The 18,712-nt window shown below is 43.0% G+C and overlaps 1 long non-coding RNA gene across 1 annotated transcript; it reads left to right on the top strand.

Moving 5' to 3' along the window:
• The first annotated feature begins 9,223 nt into the window (after positions 1-9,223).
• Positions 9,224-17,540, top strand: LOC136612176 (uncharacterized). Its single transcript, XR_010790362.1, has 2 exons — positions 9,224-9,837; positions 16,329-17,540. It is a non-coding gene; the product is annotated as an uncharacterized lncRNA (long non-coding RNA).
• Positions 17,541-18,712: the final 1,172 nt, after the last annotated feature.

Below are 18,712 nucleotides of genomic sequence, written 5' to 3'. Positions count from 1 at the left end.
ATACGAAAAAAAAAAATGTGGAACACTGGAAAAAGCAGCCTCCACACTACTGCACACAGTTAGATGTGGCCCTAAGAAGGACCGTTGGGGTTCTTGAAGCCTAAAATAACTCCTAACACTCTCCCTATAGCAACTCCAGCAAGACAGCACTTTCCCTGATCTCTGTCAGAACGCATCTGTGGCGAGCCGCAGGAGGGGCCGATTTATATACTCGGGTGACACCTGATCTCGCCAGCCACTCACTGCAGGGGGGTGGTATAGGGCTTGAACGTCGCAGGGGGAAGTTGTAATGCCTTCCCTGTCTTTCTATTGGCCAGAAAAGCGCGCTAACGTCTCAGAGATGAAAGTGAAAGTAACTCGAACATCGCGTGGTACTCGTCACGAGTAACGAGCATCTTGAACACGCTAATACTCGAACGAGTACGTTCGCTCATCTCTATCTGTTACCATACTCTTGGGATTTATACCTTTATTTCCTAGGGATGAGCTGTATTTTTTTGGTACATACAACTTTTTGATCACATGTTATTAAAAAAAAATTGAAGGGGGTACGACAGAGGGACTAATAGTGCTATGTTTTAACAGTTATGGATGCAACACTACTAATTATGTTTTTTGTTTTTTTTAATCAGATCATTTTTACTGAAGTTTTAATTTTAATACAGTACCACAATCTGTATGCATTAACACATACATAAGGCATATCATTACCCCATCCAAACAGTGCATCCAAATATAAAAACAGATCATACCCTCCACCATTTCCAACAAAAAATAAAAAACATTAAGGACTAACTCTTTTCCATCTTCTTGCCTCTTCCTAAAGCCCACTCTTAATCGCATAAACTTTAATACAGTATTTCTATGAAACCAGCATTCAACATTAACTATCTACTTATGTATCCAACCATATTTCCTCAAACTTAATCAAACAACCTCTTTTTTGATATATCCCCCTTTTCAAACATACAATCTCTCTTTGCAAGAAAACATCCCACAATTTGGTGGGGTCATGTTGCAATCAAGGAGCAGCAATTGGCTTCCCTGCTTGATATACAGTTCTCTGAATCTCCAAGAGTATGCCCATCAAACCCATCTACAATACCAAGTATACAAAATCTGAGATTAAGACCAATATCGACAAAATATGTTTTAATTATCGCTAATAGCCCAATTTAATCATGTAATTTTATACAGTCACAGACCATGTACATTAAATCTGCAGTATCCATATAACATTGCGCACAGTCTGAGTTTAATCTAATACCCATATTAAACAACTTTAATTGAGTATGATAAGCTCTATGCACTAAATATAATTGTAATACCAGTTGACTTTCAGATAGAGATATTGTTAATTTGGCCCAAGTCCTTTTCCATTTTTCTTTTACCTTTATTGGAAATTGTAAATAATAGGAAAGCATCTGTACATATAAATTTTACACCCTTCTTAACTCCAGAACCCCCAAAGAAAATTCACCAAAGGGTATTAGACTGTAAGCATAGATACCATCCAGGCCTGGACAGCAAACACACATTGTAGTTGAAGTAACTAGAAAGAGTGATGGAGAACATCGTAGAGCTGTCTAAATCATTCAAAGCTATATACCTCTTCCAAAAAAATTAAACCTCTCTTCTCCCACTTTGAGAACCTCTTCTGGCCCTCCCCCCCCCCCCCCCCCCCCCCCAAAAAGAAAAACTTTGGCAATTAAGGTTTTTTTCAAAGTGGAGTGTATATAGTAAATCCATCTAGTTATTAAATCTTCTTAAAATGTATGCCATCATTTACCGTATATACCGGCGTATAAGACGACTTTTGAACCCCGAAAAATCTGCTCTGCAGTCGGGGGTCGTCTTATGCGCCGGTAATACAAAAAAAAAAAAAGTGTAAAAAAAAAAAATTTATTACTCACCTCCCACGGCGTTCTGTCGCGCTCCGGCAGGATGTCGCTCGCTCCGGCAGGCTGTCGCTCGCTCCTCGTCCCCGGCGCAGCATAGCTTTCTGAATGCGGGGCTTGAAATCCCCGCTTCCAGAAAGCTAATACACACGCCGGCAGCCATGACAGCATTGAATGGCTGTGATTGGCTGAAGGCGCACGTGTTAGCAATCACACCCATTCAATGATGTCATTGAATAGTGTGATTGGCTGAAGCCACGTGTGCTTTAGCCAATCACAGCCATTCAATGCTGTCATGGCTGCCGGCGTGTGTATTAGCTTTCTGGAAGCGGGGATTTCAAGCCCCGCATTCAGAAAGCTATGCTGCGCCGGGGACGAGGAGCGAGCGACAGCCTGCCGGAGCGAGCGACATCCTGCCGGAGCGCGACAGAACGCCGTGGGAGGTGAGTAATGAAATTTTTTTTTTTTCTCCACTGTATACCGGCATATAAGGTGACAGTTGGGGGGTCGTCTTATACGCCCCGTCGCCTTATACGCCGGTATATACGGTAATTAGCAAAGTAATTGTTGGATATAATCCCTTTTTCCCTTCTTTCATCAAGCTATTGCCAACCATTATAAGGTGTCTACACCTGTCATTTTTTAAACTAATCTACCATTCAATGCCACACAGTTTCTTCCTCCCCAATTGTTACAATTGAGGCAAAATATATATACAAACATTTGGAATTGCCAACCCACCAGACTGTTTATCCGTTTGAAAATTCTCCAATTTAATTCTAGTGGATTTATTATTCCACAATAAACCCCTAAATACCGTGTGGAGTCTAAAAAAATATTGTGATGGAATCCAGAGAATTTTGAAGTATATAAAGGAGTTTTAGCATCAATAGCATTTTAATAAGATTTTCCCTGCCAAATCGATAAGGGGAGGGGATTCCAAGCCTTAACCCTATCTTCAAATTTTCATATTAATAGAAGCGGATTAGCAGAAATAAAGTCTCGGATTAGAAGATACAACAACCCCCAAATATTTGAATTTCTTCACTTTTTGTAGTTGTGTGAAAAATCCACCAGCGAGGGATCTAGGGGAAGAATTACAGATTTCCCCCAATCAATAGTAAGACCCGACATCTAACTAAATATATAAAAATTAGACATATTAGGACCCATAGATTTACTCACATCCCCTATCTACAACATTAGATTATCAGCATATAATGAGACGTTCCTCAATTTCTTCATATTGCAATCCAACTATATTAGGCGACTGCTTTATCAAACCAGCCAGGGGCTCAATAAAAAGGGAAGAGGGGATAAGGGATATCCCTGCCTTGTTTCCCTCTCTAACACCATCCATCTAGAAATAGGACCATTTACCCTCACTCTTGCCCCTGGCTTTGAATAAAGCAGCTTTACTTATGCCGAAAATTCCTTACCAAAGCCCATCCTGTAAAGAACAGCCAATAAATAATTTCACTTAACGCTGTTAAAAGCTTTGGCAGAGCCAAGTAAAAAAGTAGCCCTGCAACCACTGATTCAATGGTCCATCTGAAGATTCAAATGTAGCTACGTCAGGTTTATAGCGGTTGATTTGTTCGGCATAAAGCCAGACTGATCCTCATGTATTAAATGAGTCAAACCAAAAGTAATCTGTTCCCAAGTACCTTCACCAAAATGTTCACATCAGTGGTCAATAAAGACACTAGACAAAAGGAATCATTAAGAGACAAATCCTCTCCGGTTTAGGAATTAAGACAATTATAGCATATCTCATTGATGGTGGAAGTACACCTTTGTGCAGAGACCTATCTTTAGTAAATGTGGTAAAAGCGCTTAAAAATTTTTTTGGGAAAACCATCAAACCCAAGCGCTCTTTCATTGGGGAGCGTTGCTACTTCATCTTTTAATTCACTCAATGTCAAAATAGCCTCTAACATTACTCTTTGATCATCAACAAAACTGGCAGTTGCACTCGAGCTAAATATTCATAAAGGTCTTCACGATCCACACTTAGCTTAAACGCATACACACTTTTAAAATAGAGGAAAAATGTCTCCAAAATTCCATCCGCACCTATAACCAGAGAATTACCAGCTCTTCCCAATGCTTCCCCTCCTCAAAACTCTTCCGTTTTATAAAAAGAAATCTACTTTTTGCAATACCTCTCACATGATCTGCAAAGCGCAACTGTGCCTCTTTTTGCCTGATTTTTGGATTAATGTGTATACGCTTGCTCTGCTTCTAAAGCTTGTCATGAAAGGGCTGTAATAGCACCCTGAAATTTGGACTCATGTAAACTAATCTTCTGTATATGATGACCCAATATTATGCTAAAAGAATTCCAATAAAGACTTTTTCGTTCTAGCACTGCCACCAAACAAATTTAACCAGAAATAATTTATCTAAACCAAATCCCCTAATATTTGTTGTGAGCAACAAATTAAGTGGAAAATGATCAGACACAGCTTGTGGCAAATATTACAAACATGCAAAAGGAATGAATGAAAACCTATGGGCTAAGCTATTCTAGAAAGGGTATTATGGAAGTTAGACTAGCAAGAGTATTGTCAAACTTCGGGGTTTCTCAGTCTCCACAGATCATATAAACCTAGTTTAATTAATAAACGTGTGAAAGCAATTGGGGAAGGAGAAATCACTATAGGGCCTCCATTAAATCTATCCAAAAAGGGATCCAAATAATTATTAAAATTGCTCATCAAGGTTATGTAGCCATAAATTCTATCACTTTTTTAATACATTTGCTGGAATACAAAGGGGGGGGGGGGGGATATATATTGCCAATAAAATATTCTTCTGAGCAAAAGTACATCTAAGGCAAATAAGAGCCCCTGTCCACGGACGATAGTGCACTGCATTATTCGTGGTGATAATCCAGCCGCGAGTAATGCAGTGCACGCTTTCCATAGCGGTGCTATGAAAAGCACAGCCCCCTGTTCACGATCGGAGATTGATAGCGATTCTCCACTTGCGGGACTCAAATCGCAGCATGCTGCAAATTGCCGCAATTCTCCGCGGTGAGTCTGTCAGATAGGCTCACCGCAGAGAACTGTCAGTTCTCTCCCCTGCTCCCCGGCGGCAGAATATCACTAGCAATATTCCACCTCGCCCGTGGACAGGGGGCCTTAATCTCCCCATTGAATCTGTAAAGGATGACTCACATCTAAAAAGGGATGTTTTATGAATCAGTACGCTTACTCCACGTATGTAGCTTGAGTACACGGAATAAAAAGAATGCGCCCAAAAGGGATAGTGAAGCAAGTGAACAGTATCTTTTGTTAAATGAGCTTTTAATAGACATACAAAAGCTGTTTGAAACTGCTGAATAGATGAATAACAGCACATCTTTTAGCTTTAGCTCTCATACCCTGCATATTCCACGCAATCACAGTAACCTCTTGAGCCATGGTAAATGATATTCATTATGTCACACATCTATTCATATAATTTGCGATGTGCGTTGCATTCCATGATAGATGTGGAGAAGACCACAAAAAAAAACACCACATCCAACACATATAGCCAATATCCCCTAGGGCTCTAATCACCTAAAATCAGAGTAAGATAACTATAAACTAAGAAATCTAGAAAGGCAGCTCTACAATGACCCCCAATAGTTATTTCTTTTATTTCTCTAGCTTTCGTTAAAATAGTGCCCCCATCTTTATAATGTAGGAGTTTTATCAAAACAGTTTTTGGCATGGCACGAGGGGAAGGTAGTCCAACAAAAACTCTATGGGCCCTTTCCACAGCAAGGAAACATGAAAACTACCCCTCCCCCAAATTACTGGACCCATTCACCTTTTCTTGGACCCCCCACCAGTTGCAATTTCCCCTTAGTCTGTTTTCCAGATCATCTACTTTAAAGTACAAATAGACTGCTCACATTTACAAATTGTATCCTGCATTTGGGACAATTTTTAACCTCTATTTTAATATTACATGTAGAGATGACCGAACCTACTCGGCCACGCCCCTTTTTCGCCCGAGCGCCGCGATTTTCGAGTACTTCCGTACTCGGGCGAAAAGATTTGGGGGGCGCCGTGGGTGAGTGGGGGGTTGCAGCGGGGAGTGGGGGAGAGAGGGAGAGAGAGAGGGCTCCCCCCTGTTCCCCACTGCTACCCCCCGCTCTGCCGCGCCGAATCTTTTCACCCGAGTACGGAAGTACTTGAAAATCGCGGTGCTCGATCGAGTAATTACTCGAAACGAGTACGTTCGCTCATCTCTAATTACATGTCTTTCAGCAACTTTCTGCAAATCGTGTCTTATGAATCCAGCATCCTCTTTCAGACTACCAACCTGAGCACAAAGGGAGGTCAAGACAGTATTCCTTTTAATCACAGCTAGAAAAACATCACTTAGGCCGCCTGCAGACGGGCGGAAATTCCGCGCAGAATTTCCGCTCCTGGACGCCTGCATAGGATTGCATTACAGCATGCAATCCTTATGCAGACGACCGCGGTTTGGCCGCGAGAAATCACGCGCAGCAAACAAACCGCGGCATGCTCTAATTCTGTGCGAGGCTCGCAGAGCCCCGCACAGAATCGTCACTCGCCGGCCCCACTCTGCGCATGCGCCGGCAGCCGGCACATGAAAGAGCCGGAGCGGCAAGAGCGGGTGAGTCCGCGGTGCTCTCTGCAGGCGCTCCGGTCGGGTCCAGCTGCGAGACTTCTCGCAGCCGGATCCGACCCGGCCGTCTTCAGGCGGCCTTAGAGTAGGTTTGTTTTATGTCATTTTACATATCCATACCACTAGTTTGAGCTTAAGTAGCCTGCATAATAGTATTCGTAGAGGCAGTTAAAGCAGATGAAGTACATAAAACAGGGCCAGACTTATCCTTCTGAATTAAGGTGAGTTAACGTATTAAAAGTCCCATCAAAGGAGACAAATAAACCAGCCCCAGCTTCTCCACTCCAAAGCAGCAACTGTGATCTAACACAACAAGTGGCCAGTAAACCAGCAAGAAAATTAGCACAGCCGAGATAGAAACACTGCCCCAGGAAGAGAGCCAGACTAGCAAGATAGGTGGAAGTTCTCCTGGCATGCCTGCACTGCTCAAATCACATGCTAGGCAACAACCAGCACCTACCAATTATTTATTTTATGCTTTATATTTTATTAACAAAATGCGAGAAAAAAACTTTCATCATTGTTAATATATGAAATTTTATTTTTTACGTTTTTCTTGAGTTGTACTAGAGGACTTCAACAGGTATTCACACTGCAATACTTCTGTATTGCAGCATATTGCTCCTTGAATATGGCAAATATGTTTGTGAGCCCTCCAGACCTCCCATTACCAGGCACTGCATACAGGTGGGAAGGGGAGATCTGGAGGGGATGTTCTGTACGTAGGTGTGATCTGCATCAAAATAGACCTTTATGGCATACTGACAGAAGTAAAAATTGATCAGCTTCTCTGGTTTGGTTGTTAGTCATTTCCCTTTCCACAGAATCCTGGATGGTTGGGCAGCAGGTGAGGTCTGTTCAGCTGTAGAATTAATACTTTTGAGCCCTGGTGGTTCAGGAGCTCTGCAGTCAGACAGCCATTCACTTTGGTAGCCAAGCCATGCCACTCCTTTTTGTGAAGGCTTTAATACCATTGGCAAGATTATTTACATCCCTCCTCTATTTCTTTGAAAAGGACCATTACTTTACAAAATTTCATATGGAAAAATTCCACATACAATATATGGCGTATCCAATACGTTACAGAATGAGATTTTGTTTTATTCCCCCAGGCATAAGTCTTATTTGGGGATTGACATGTATTTAATAGATAAAACATTAATAGCCATATCTTCTCAAATTGCAGAGAGATTAAATGGTCTGATCATGCCCTAGCACTTGTTACTTTATCAAACAATTTCCTAAAACTAATGGTTTTGTCTGGCGTGCAAACTATTATCTTTACTTTTTTTCTCCTGAAATGAATGCGTTCTTCCTTGTGGAACACCCATAAAATTGTACATTTGATGTATATTCATTAAATAGAGATTACAAAGAAAAGCACTCCAGGGTGCAGAGGAGCAGGTGATAAATAGGCAGACAAGGAATGACAAGCAATAGGGATATTAGTACCTGAGTTGGTTATGCAGCAGCACCAACACTCTGCACCTGTTAATGAACAGCAGCCTCCCCTTTACGGAATAGTCGAAGCCTCTGTGAATTTTCAGTGTACTAGAAAGGACCACTGAACAGCTTGTTAGGAGAAATGCTTTATTAGTAGCAGCACTGACACCTTTAGCCAATGAAAGGTTAAAGGCCAGATGAAGGTGCCATTCTGGCACAGAAACGCATTGCTGCTAATAAAGCATTACTCCTAACTAGAGATGAGCGAACGTGTTCGGCTCCGCCCCTTTTCGCCCGAACACCGAACTTTGCGAGCAATTCCGTGCTCGGGCGAAAAAAGTTCGGGGGTCGCCGTGGCAGCGCGGGGGGGTGCGGCGGGGAGTGGGGGGGAGAGGGAGAGAGAGAGGGCTCCCCCCTGTTCCCCGCTGCTGCCGCCCGCACCGCCGCGCCTCTCCCCGCCCCCCGGCGCCCCCCGAATCTTTACGCGCGGACACTGAAGTCCTCGGTAAAGCCGGTGTCCGGGTGCGTAAGTGTTCGTTAAGAACACGTTCGCTCATCTCTACTCCTAACCAGTCATCAAGTCGTCCTATTTAGCACGATGAGAATCTTCTTACTCAACTTCTTACCCACCAAATAGTAGTAAAAAAGATACTCTAAAATCCACCAATCCCTGGCTAAAATACATGATCTTGAGTCACTTCGTATTCATTTGCAACTGCAACAGCCATAAACAAGGGAAGACTATCCACATAATCTTTTTATAAAATATGAACATACCTTGAAAGCAAGCAATCCCTATATTACTCACAAGATAATAAGGCCAGAACACTTCTTGCAAAAAGGATAGAACACTGTCACAACACATAATACAGCACCCATTTAATCACAGCACCATATTATCTCTTACAGCGATCACAAATGCATTTAAGGATTACTACCAATATCTTTACAATCTTACAGATGATAATTTGGCACCACAACCCACACAAACTCAAATAGATAATTTCCTAAACAAACTGAACATCCCCAACATAAAAGAGGCTCAGCCAGAAATAATTAATTCCCCATTCACCACCACAGAAACTCTCAAAATAATTAATTTGATTCCACTGCATAAAGCACCTGGACCAGGTTTTTCAAATAACTATTATGATAAAAAATTTCATGCATATTAACTCTTTACCGCCAGGAAATCTTTCAGTTAGGAGCAAATACTAGCAATAGGTGTGGTGGAAGTCCAGTATTCCTATATTTTGGGCCTTGGCAGTAGACAGTTATCAATTTAACATTCTGTATACATACTTCTATCTTGCTACAAATATAATGTCTTGCTACAAGTTATGCAATAGGTACTTCCGCTTATATGAAATATCTGTTTTATAAACTCTGCTGGATGGGATTTAGCACGCAACCAAGATATAAATATATCTGTTTGTCCGGTTGCATGGGTGATTTAAGGAACTAGGAAGTAGACAATGAACCGAATCTGAGACAAGCTTCCGCTTTCAAGTTACCGCGAAAATTTCCCCAGCGACTTTACTGGAAACGTATGCAAATAACATGGGAGGTTTGTGCAATTTATAGTTCATGATGTGACATCCAATCATATCGAAGGAACCCCACGTGGCTCCAAGACAACCCACTCATTTCATCCACCACCTGATGGCCAATCACAGATGACCGGAGGATGGAAGAATTGCAAGATGCTTATCCAATAATTAAACAATACGTTGTATGCATGTAATTTTTGACCTGCCCAGATGGGCGGATTTGTTAAACTCTTAAAATAGGCTACACGCCGATCATTAAAGGTAGAATTGAGGAAGCTATGCATGCTGAACATCGTGTCAGTGTGGGAACTTCTTATGCGCATTATCAATTCAGAATTAATATGGAGGGCTGTAAACATTCCAAATTGAGTAAGGCGTGGTTCCGCAAAGGAAGGTTCCTCGTCAGCTGGTGGCCCGTACGGGGAGTGATCGATAGGTTCCATAGAATTCGGACAGAAGACACGGACATATGCGACCTTGGACTTGGTGGGCCCAAAATATCATCAGAACACGGTGAGATAAATTAATTATCTATACCTGTGTGGCTAAGTTCAGGCTCGCCTATGTGCCGTGCCAGGCCGAATTATTTGGATCCGCACGACGACAGGTACTTCTTTAAGTCTCGATCACTCGATAAGAACCTGTCATAAGATATAAAGGAATGTTTACATGCCTGTCGTTTTGAGAGTACTGGTTGGTTGGCAAGGTCAGTGAATTACTTTAAGGGAGAGGCAGTCCCCGCGGGGGCCCCCTGCTCGGGTCAGGTTTGGAGATAAAGCCTCAGAGTCAGGGGGGCCTGTCGGGGTAGTTTGACTAGGTGGTCCTGCTCTAGTCAGGTTTGCAGTCTACAGCCTTAGAGACAGGAAACGGTCAAACGTCTGGACAGGCAACGCTGCTCCGTTAGAGTCTGGTAATAGACCTAGGAGGGGGGCCTGCCAGACAGTATCCCGAGGGGCAGTTTAGACCAAACCAGCCGTACTGGTGCTCCGTCTATTTGTCTGTCGTGCCATGCCTGTTGTCTTGAGAGTACTAGTTAATTGGTGACATCAATAGCTGCCCCCGGGAGGGCCTGTACGGGGTGTTTCCACTCCTGAGGGAGGAGGGAGCCGTTCAGGTGGCCTGTTGCAGAGACCCATCAGTGGGAGACTGCCAGAGATAAGTCTGATATGGGATTTCCGCTCCTGCTAGGCCTGCTTGTAGGGTCCGGGAGAAGGGAGCTATCAGACAGTATCCCGAGGGGCAGTGAGACTAAGCCAGTTGTACTGGTGCTCTGTCTATTTGAGTGTGTCTACAAATATTTGTTTATTGTTTGAACGTTCATGAGTAGATCCCTCCATCTGAGGGTAGATCAATAAACTGTGTATTGACAGAAATGCTAGAGACTCTAGGGCGGGGCATACTGTGTCCGGCGTCTGAGGAGACTTCTATAATCATAAATCTGGCAGCCATGATTGAAATTGAAAGGCAGCAAACAATGTACCAAAGTTAATTCTTACACCCTCCAGGAAAGTGTGGAAGGGGTGGAGAGTCAAGTTATCATTGATTAATCAAGCAATCTTTCTGTGTGTCCTACCTATATAAAGTTAGTGTGCTTGTTTGTTGTGTAGAGCTAATCCTGCTGAGTTGTTATATAGGAATAGTTTGTTTGTTGGTCATATAGAATTAGTATCAGAAACTGTAAGAAGGGATTGTTAGCAATGAGAATGCATTGGCTGGGTTATAGCCAAGATAATGCACCGTACACAGCGGCGCGCTGTGGGTTTGGACTTTATAGGTTAGGTTGCGTTATTGGATCCCTTCTAGTAAAAGACAGACTACTAAACTATATTGCTTTCGAATTGTTAAACGTTAATAATAGCATAGAAGCATAGGCTTGTGCCCGTAAGTGTGTTTGGAGAAAGGAAAAAAAAGAGCTGCTAACTACATTTAAAAAGAGGAAGTGGAACTCTTAATAGAAGCGGAGCAATTCCTGTGCTGTAATAAATAACTACTGTTGGATGTTAAAACTACTGCGGATGGCTTGTTATGTAACCTAATCCTTCAGACAAATACATCCGTCATACAAATGTAAAAAGTTGTATGCCACGCACATCCTGAGGGGGCTCTTAAGAATACAGACTGCGTAGCCCACCAAATCCCAATACACCGTGCCCACAAGAAAATACGTCTATGTTTGCCAAGTCCCCAATAGGTGTTTAGTCCCCAATTCAATTGTAACCACCGCTGTGACAGAAGTTACAACATAATATATGTGATTTATGCATTAGACGTTAGAATTTCTCTAAGTGTCAGAAAAGAGGAAGTGAAGGTGGGCTGCAATGGCGTCTGTATTAATATACAAAGACACCAGCTTAGTGAATAGAGAGAATTGCAGTACATTACCAATCAGATGGAGATGCCCGGCATCTAATACTGCATCTGCCCGGTCGCCGGAAGTCTGACAAAAATTGTTGTAAAAGTGAAAATTAGCCACGTACTCCCGTTATCTCCCTTATAATCCTGTCGCTGGGCTGTCACATGAGTAAGAGACCTAAAAAGAGGAAGTTACTTGCCCTGTAGTCCCAGCACAAGTAACGTATATTCACAGACAATATAAAATAAATAAATAAACTACAGGGAGAAAGAGAGACGGTAGAGAAGCCAAGGAATAGGAAACAAGCAGGTAACGATAAGGCCAGGTATCCACAGGAGGAACGGGGCAGATTGACCCGTAATTTGTAAAATGTAAATTGTGTGATGCATAAGACTTTATCTTTATTGAGTTGTGATGTGTACCCAAGGACTGCCAAACATTGAATGAGGGAATAAGGAAGTAAGTGATTAGCCACACTCAGAGGGGTGGAGCTTGATGATGCAAGAACACGTCTCTAATCCAAGGAGGGGGTAAGAATCATAGATAGCCAGAAGGAAAAGTTTTGTTTTTTCTCCTGTCCCAAACTCAGCTTTCCACGGATCCTGACAAATTATGGGACACCTACAAGACAGGCATAGGGAAATTGAATCGACCATGATAATATATACGAGACCCAGATACACACCCCTGGGTCAAGCAGTATCCCCCTAGATGGAAAAAAAAAAAAAAAAAAAAGGGTGAAGGGTCAGTCACACATGTTAGGTGCTGTGTGCTGATGCTTTGGAAAAAACTGCCAACCGGCCACAATTTCACTGTTAATTTCTCTTGCAGAAGGCTGTAAGGCCTGGAGGCCTCCAAAGACTAACCAAGTTCTGCAGGCCATACCTGTACTTACACCCGTTGCCAAATTCCGCACCTTTCTGGGCCTTGTTTCATACTGCCGCCTATATGACAGTATTGACACAAAAGCACGAAGGACAACCACAGCCATGAGGGTGGATCCAGTGACTTGAGGAGCTCCCTCACCTGCTTTTGCGATGGCAGCAGTACAGGCAATGGTTGACAAATCTTCTAAGTTGGTATTGGACTACCCCCTAGTGGTCCACACGCCAAATGACACCCAGAACATACTCATGCAAGTGCAACCCAAGCACTTAGCTCTGGCCTATTAGATCCGGCTACAATGTGCTCTTTCCATGCCTCCCCCAATATTGCTCTGAGCTTCCCAATGTTGTAATACCTTGAATCCGGCTACTCTTCTTTTAATCAGGTATTCCTGAGGGGAGGGGAGGCATAGGTGATTTGAGTATGGCGGATCAGCTATTTTTTTTTTAAATAGCATTATTGTAGTGATGTACACACTGTTAATGATGCATATTTTTGAGTTTTCTTTTGTAGATGGTATCAGGGTGAGGATTGATGATTCCGAACCAGATATGCAGAGGTCACACAACAAGATGTCCTAAACGCAGAAGCTCTGCCTCCGCATGTCTCAGGGCAAGAAGCGGAACCGGAGGCCCTCACTGGGGCGTGTGGAGTGGTAGAAGGTAAGTCGGCAACTTTTTACAATGACTCCTGGAATGCATTTGGCATAGCTCATGATTATGGCCCAATATGGAAGGCCAGACAGCTTGTTATCTCAATAGGACAGCCAATTAAGAATGGTGCAGCGGTGCAGAGTCTCATGGAAACCCTACTACTACTACCTGGCAATGGAGAATTCACACCGATTTCTACAATGGAGAAGCGAGAGATGACACCCTCGCCGACAACACAGCAAAGGCAGCGGCCCTCAAGCCGTGGAAGAAAGAAGAATAGATGCTGACAGCATGAGTCTTTGATAAAAACTTTGGACTTTGATAAAAACTTTGGACTTTGATAAGACTTTGGACTTTGATAAGACCTTGGACTTTGATATGTCAAGGACTTTACAGTTACAAGTCAACGAGGAAAGAAAGCAGATGGGCTAAAATACGGGAGCGACAGCACAGGACGGCGTATGGCGAACAATCAACAGAACTTGCCTACAGAGGTCCCTGTTCCCCATGATGGCCCAGCTGGTATACAGAATCGAAAGCAGCGATGACGGCGACACTGAACAAGAATGGGTGACACCTGGGTTCTCTGTAGCTGCTGCATCATTTGTCCAGTTAGCATGATCTTTGCCATATGCGAGTCCGGACAGAAGTAAGGTGGCCATATAACACTTGCCTTGACCACTCTACCCATTTCAGAGATTGCCAATTTGACCACATTCAGCTCACACCTGTTGGGGAGTATGAATATGTGCTTGTTGTTGCTCGAGTCTTTTTCAGGTTGGAGGCCCACCCGGATACTAAGGTAAATGAGCAGATAACCACACAGAAATTCATGAATGAGGTAATCTGCAGATATGGGGTACCAGAAGTAATTGAGTCAAACAAAGGTGCACACTTCACAGGTGAAATAATGCAACACATCATGTCTGTTTTGGGGTATATTCCAGGCTTTTCACACACCCTACCATCCACGGAGTAGGGGGAAAGTAGATACGAAAGGCAATAGAGAAAATGGGTAAATTTTGAATTGAGTGTCTTTCATTACTTTTTCTTTTTCTTAGGAGGATACATGCCACAGAAGCTGAATTTGGGGAATGATTTTCTTGTTAATTTTGTCATAGGCCTCTCCAAGGAATTGTTAGTAATGCATTCTGCAGACTCTGCTTTTCCCCAGGTCCTACAGATGAGTGTCACAATCTAAAACCAGGTGACAGGGTCTATGTGGAAAAGTTTAAGAGAGAAACCCTGTTTGAATGTCCCTACCAGATGTTGTTCACCACCCCAACTGCAGTCAAGCTCGAAGGAAAGCCCACTTGGACCCACTTGGATCCACACTTCGCACTGAAAAAAAACTAATGATCCTGCATATCCTTTACATGCTATAATGTGGTACAATTCCTCTAACACACACCTTTGACTACTGTACACTAGCCCCTGTTTCAGAACAAATTAATACAATCAAATGTGCAATATGAAGACTACACTGAGGGTGAGAATCCAACACTGCATCTTGCTAAGAGAGACGTTGACGCTCCAGGTGGTAACTTTGATCCACATGTACACATAGATGTAATAGGAGTGCCAAGGGGGAGCGAGATTAATTTAATTCTAGAGATCAGGTTGAAGCAGGTTTTGATTCCTCATTTGCTTTTGTCACTGTTAATAATAATGTAGATTGGATGAATTATATCTCTTACAATGAGCAGAGGTTTGTAAACTACACCAGAGATGCTTTGCAAGGGTTAGCTAACCAGTTAGGGCCCACTGCATCCATGGCATTCCAAAATAGAGTGGCCGTGGATATGATTTTCGCAGGAAGAGGTGGGGTATGTAATTTCCTGTACGTGTATTCTCCCTTTAATGTGACCAATGTTTCCCTTGTTTGAAAAAGATGAAGAGCCAGTTCCGATAATGCCAACCAGGTACGTTACCAGAAGAATGGAGAAATGTACCAGTACTGCGCCTGCCTCAGTCTCATAAGATGGACTGTCAGTGGACTTCCCATTTGCCTAGGGAAAGTGCAGAAGACCTTAGGTTCCGGCGAGGGCACACCCTGTGGGGTGTTAACTCGTACAGATAGAGGGTATGGATGCCCGGAAATAAGCCCAGGGAATCCATGGCCTCCTCCTGAGGTGAGGTAGGGATCCCTCCCCTTTTAGGAGTAGGGACTTACGGGCAGTGGGAAAACCCTGACGCAAGGGTGAGGGGAACTGGACGTGTTCACCATTAGGACTATCTCCAGGAGGGACATTGGTGTGGGTGAAGATTAAGGAGTCCCACGCCGTGCGTACCTGTGCACGCTATTAGTATTGTAACATTATGCTAGAGCGAGAAGAGAGGCTCCTGGTGATAGTTTTGATCTACACGTATACATTGACATCATAGGATAGCCAAGGGGGGTACCTGACAAGTTTTAAAAATTAGAGACCAAGTTAAAACTAGATTCGAGTCCATTTTCCCGATCATTAGGGTAAATAAATGTTGACTGGATTAATTATGTTTATTATAATTAACAGCGGTTTATAAATTATACTAGAGACGCCTTATAGGGACTAGTCGACCAATAGAACCTACCTCGACTACGACTTTCCAAAATAGAATGGCACTAGGTACGATTTTAGCCAAAAAAAAAAAAAAAAAAAAAAAGGGAGTGTCTGTAAGATGATAGGGGAGACTTGTACCTACATTCCAGACAAAACGTGACCCACAGGTAAAAACGCAGTTGCCATTAAGAAGCTGACCGCACTAACTAAAAAGAGCTAACCTTAGTCTGTTTTCCTCAGTTAGGTACCTAACAGGAGAAGGAAAAAATATAGAAAAAATAAGTTTTGGAACATTGTGTATTTAGAACACTGTGATAGGGTTTTGCTAAGACTTTGCTTTATTTTATCTGCAGTGCACTCTGCTTATGTCCACGCAACATGCCGGTGTTACAACGCCCCTGGTCCTGTTACCTTGCCGCCTCTGGAAAAGGGAAGTGGGAATAATCAGCTTGTAGCTCTTTCCTTCGAGACTAATATATATGATAATGCACTTACTAATAAGACAGGGGTTCAGTCATGTTGATCAGTCATTAGATAGTCCTGACTTTGCACTCTTGTTGATGAATCGAGGTAACGTCAAGAAGGCGGGGTTCTATACAAGTTATGCAGAGTTTACCTGAAATAGTGAAAGTCGCACCTCTCCTAACCTGATTATATTTGTCACCTTTATAGTCATTCTAATTTCTGTTTGTCGTTGCATACAGTGTATTCCGACCCTGATGACTGCCTGGTCCACCTGTCCCACTACGACGTCCAACAAAAAGCCCACTGTCAGCGCAACCGTCGTCATCATGGATCCAGAATGTGATGATGTCGAACCATCCTATACCCCCATGGCAGTAGTAGGCCCAGTCGTCTACAAAACAATGCGAGTCTAGGGTCAGCGGTGGGGGATTGGGGTGGGACGGAGCAGGGCGAGTTTAGTGAAACAGATAGTTTCAAGGGGGGTCTGTGGTGGAAGTCCAGTATTCCTATATTTTGGGCCTTGGCAGTAGACAGTTATCAATTTAACATTCTGTATACATACTTCTATCTTGCTACAAATATAATGTCTTGCTACAAGTTATGCAATAGGTACTTCCGCTTATATGAAATATCTGTTTTATAAACTCTGCTGGATGGGATTTAGCACGCAACCAAGATATAAATATATCTGTTTGTCCGGTTGCATGGGTGATTTAAGGAACTAGGAAGTAGACAATGAACCGAATCTGAGACAAGCTTCCGCTTTCAAGTTACCGCGAAAATTTCCCCAGCGACTTTACTGGAAACGTATGCAAATAACATGGGAGGTTTGTGCAATTTATAGTTCATGATGTGACATCCAATCATATCGAAGGAACCCCACGTGGCTCCAAGACAACCCACTCATTTCATCCACCACCTGATGGCCAATCACAGATGACCGGAGGATGGAAGAATTGCAAGATGCTTATCCAATAATTAAACAATACGTTGTATGCATGTAATTTTTGACCTGCCCAGATGGGCGGATTTGTTAAACTCTTAAAATAGGCTACACGCCGATCATTAAAGGTAGAATTGAGGAAGCTATGCATGCTGAACATCGTGTCAGTGTGGGAACTTCTTATGCGCATTATCAATTCAGAATTAATATGGAGGGCTGTAAACATTCCAAATTGAGTAAGGCGTGGTTCCGCAAAGGAAGGTTCCTCGTCATAGGGATGAGCGAGTATACTCGCTAAGGCACTACTCGCTCGAGTAATGTGCCTTAGCTGAGTATCTCCCTGCTCCTCCCTAAAGATTCGGGGGCCGCCGCAGCTGACAGGTGAGTTGCGGCGGGGAGCAGGGGAGAGCGGGCGGGAGAGAGAGATCTCCCCTCCGTTCCTGCCCGCTCTCCCCCGCAGCTCCCCGCCCCGCGGCAGCCCCCGAATCTTTAGGGACGAGCCGGGAGATATTCGGCTAAGGCACATTGCTCGAGCGAGTAATGTGGCTCATCCCTAACTAGCAATTTTCCAAAAGAAATGTTGACTGTATTAATTGTAGCTATTCCTAAGCCCAGTAAAACTCTTGATACAGACCAACATTCCACCAACTTTAGACCCATTTCTTTACTCAATAGAAATGTCAAGCTTTCTGTAAAAATAATAGCTTTAAGCCTGATGAAAATTAATGAAGAGGGTCAGGTGGGGTTTACAATGGGAAAACAACATGACCGACTCTCTCTATTACAGCCTTGTGAATACAATTAAAATACCAGTGACTTCCCTAGCATTACATGCAGTAAAAAACCTTGTATAGGGTAAATTGGCAATATGCTTTTTCAACATTCAGGTTTTCAAGTTTTATATTTTTTACTCAAACATTGCTGCAAAAGTATTTCTCAATGGTACCTTATCTCAAGAATTAACCTTATCAAACGGGACTCATCGGGGGTGTCCTTTTGCACAATATTTTTTTATTTTAACAGCTGAACCCCTTGCTGACGCAATCAGAATTAATTATCAGTAAGAAAGACATACATTCGAGTCAAACTGAACACAAATTAAGGCCCATTCAGACAACGATTATCACTCACAATTCGCTCAAAAGCCGCCTTTTGAGCGATAATCGTTGTGTGTAACTGCTCTGACATCGTGCGGTTTTCGTTAAGCCGTCGCTCATCGGTGTCTTTCAGCGTGCTGAAGGACAACGATGAGTCTTATCAGAGATTCACAGCGGGATACAGCTAATGCGATTGTTTCAGCTGTATCCCGCTCCCTGATAAAAGGCTGGG

This window comes from Eleutherodactylus coqui, chromosome 2 (genome assembly GCF_035609145.1).
Source record: "Eleutherodactylus coqui strain aEleCoq1 chromosome 2, aEleCoq1.hap1, whole genome shotgun sequence".
NCBI classification, from domain to species: Eukaryota; Metazoa; Chordata; class Amphibia; order Anura; family Eleutherodactylidae; genus Eleutherodactylus; species Eleutherodactylus coqui.
This window is presented reverse-complemented; position numbering and strand designations above follow the sequence as displayed.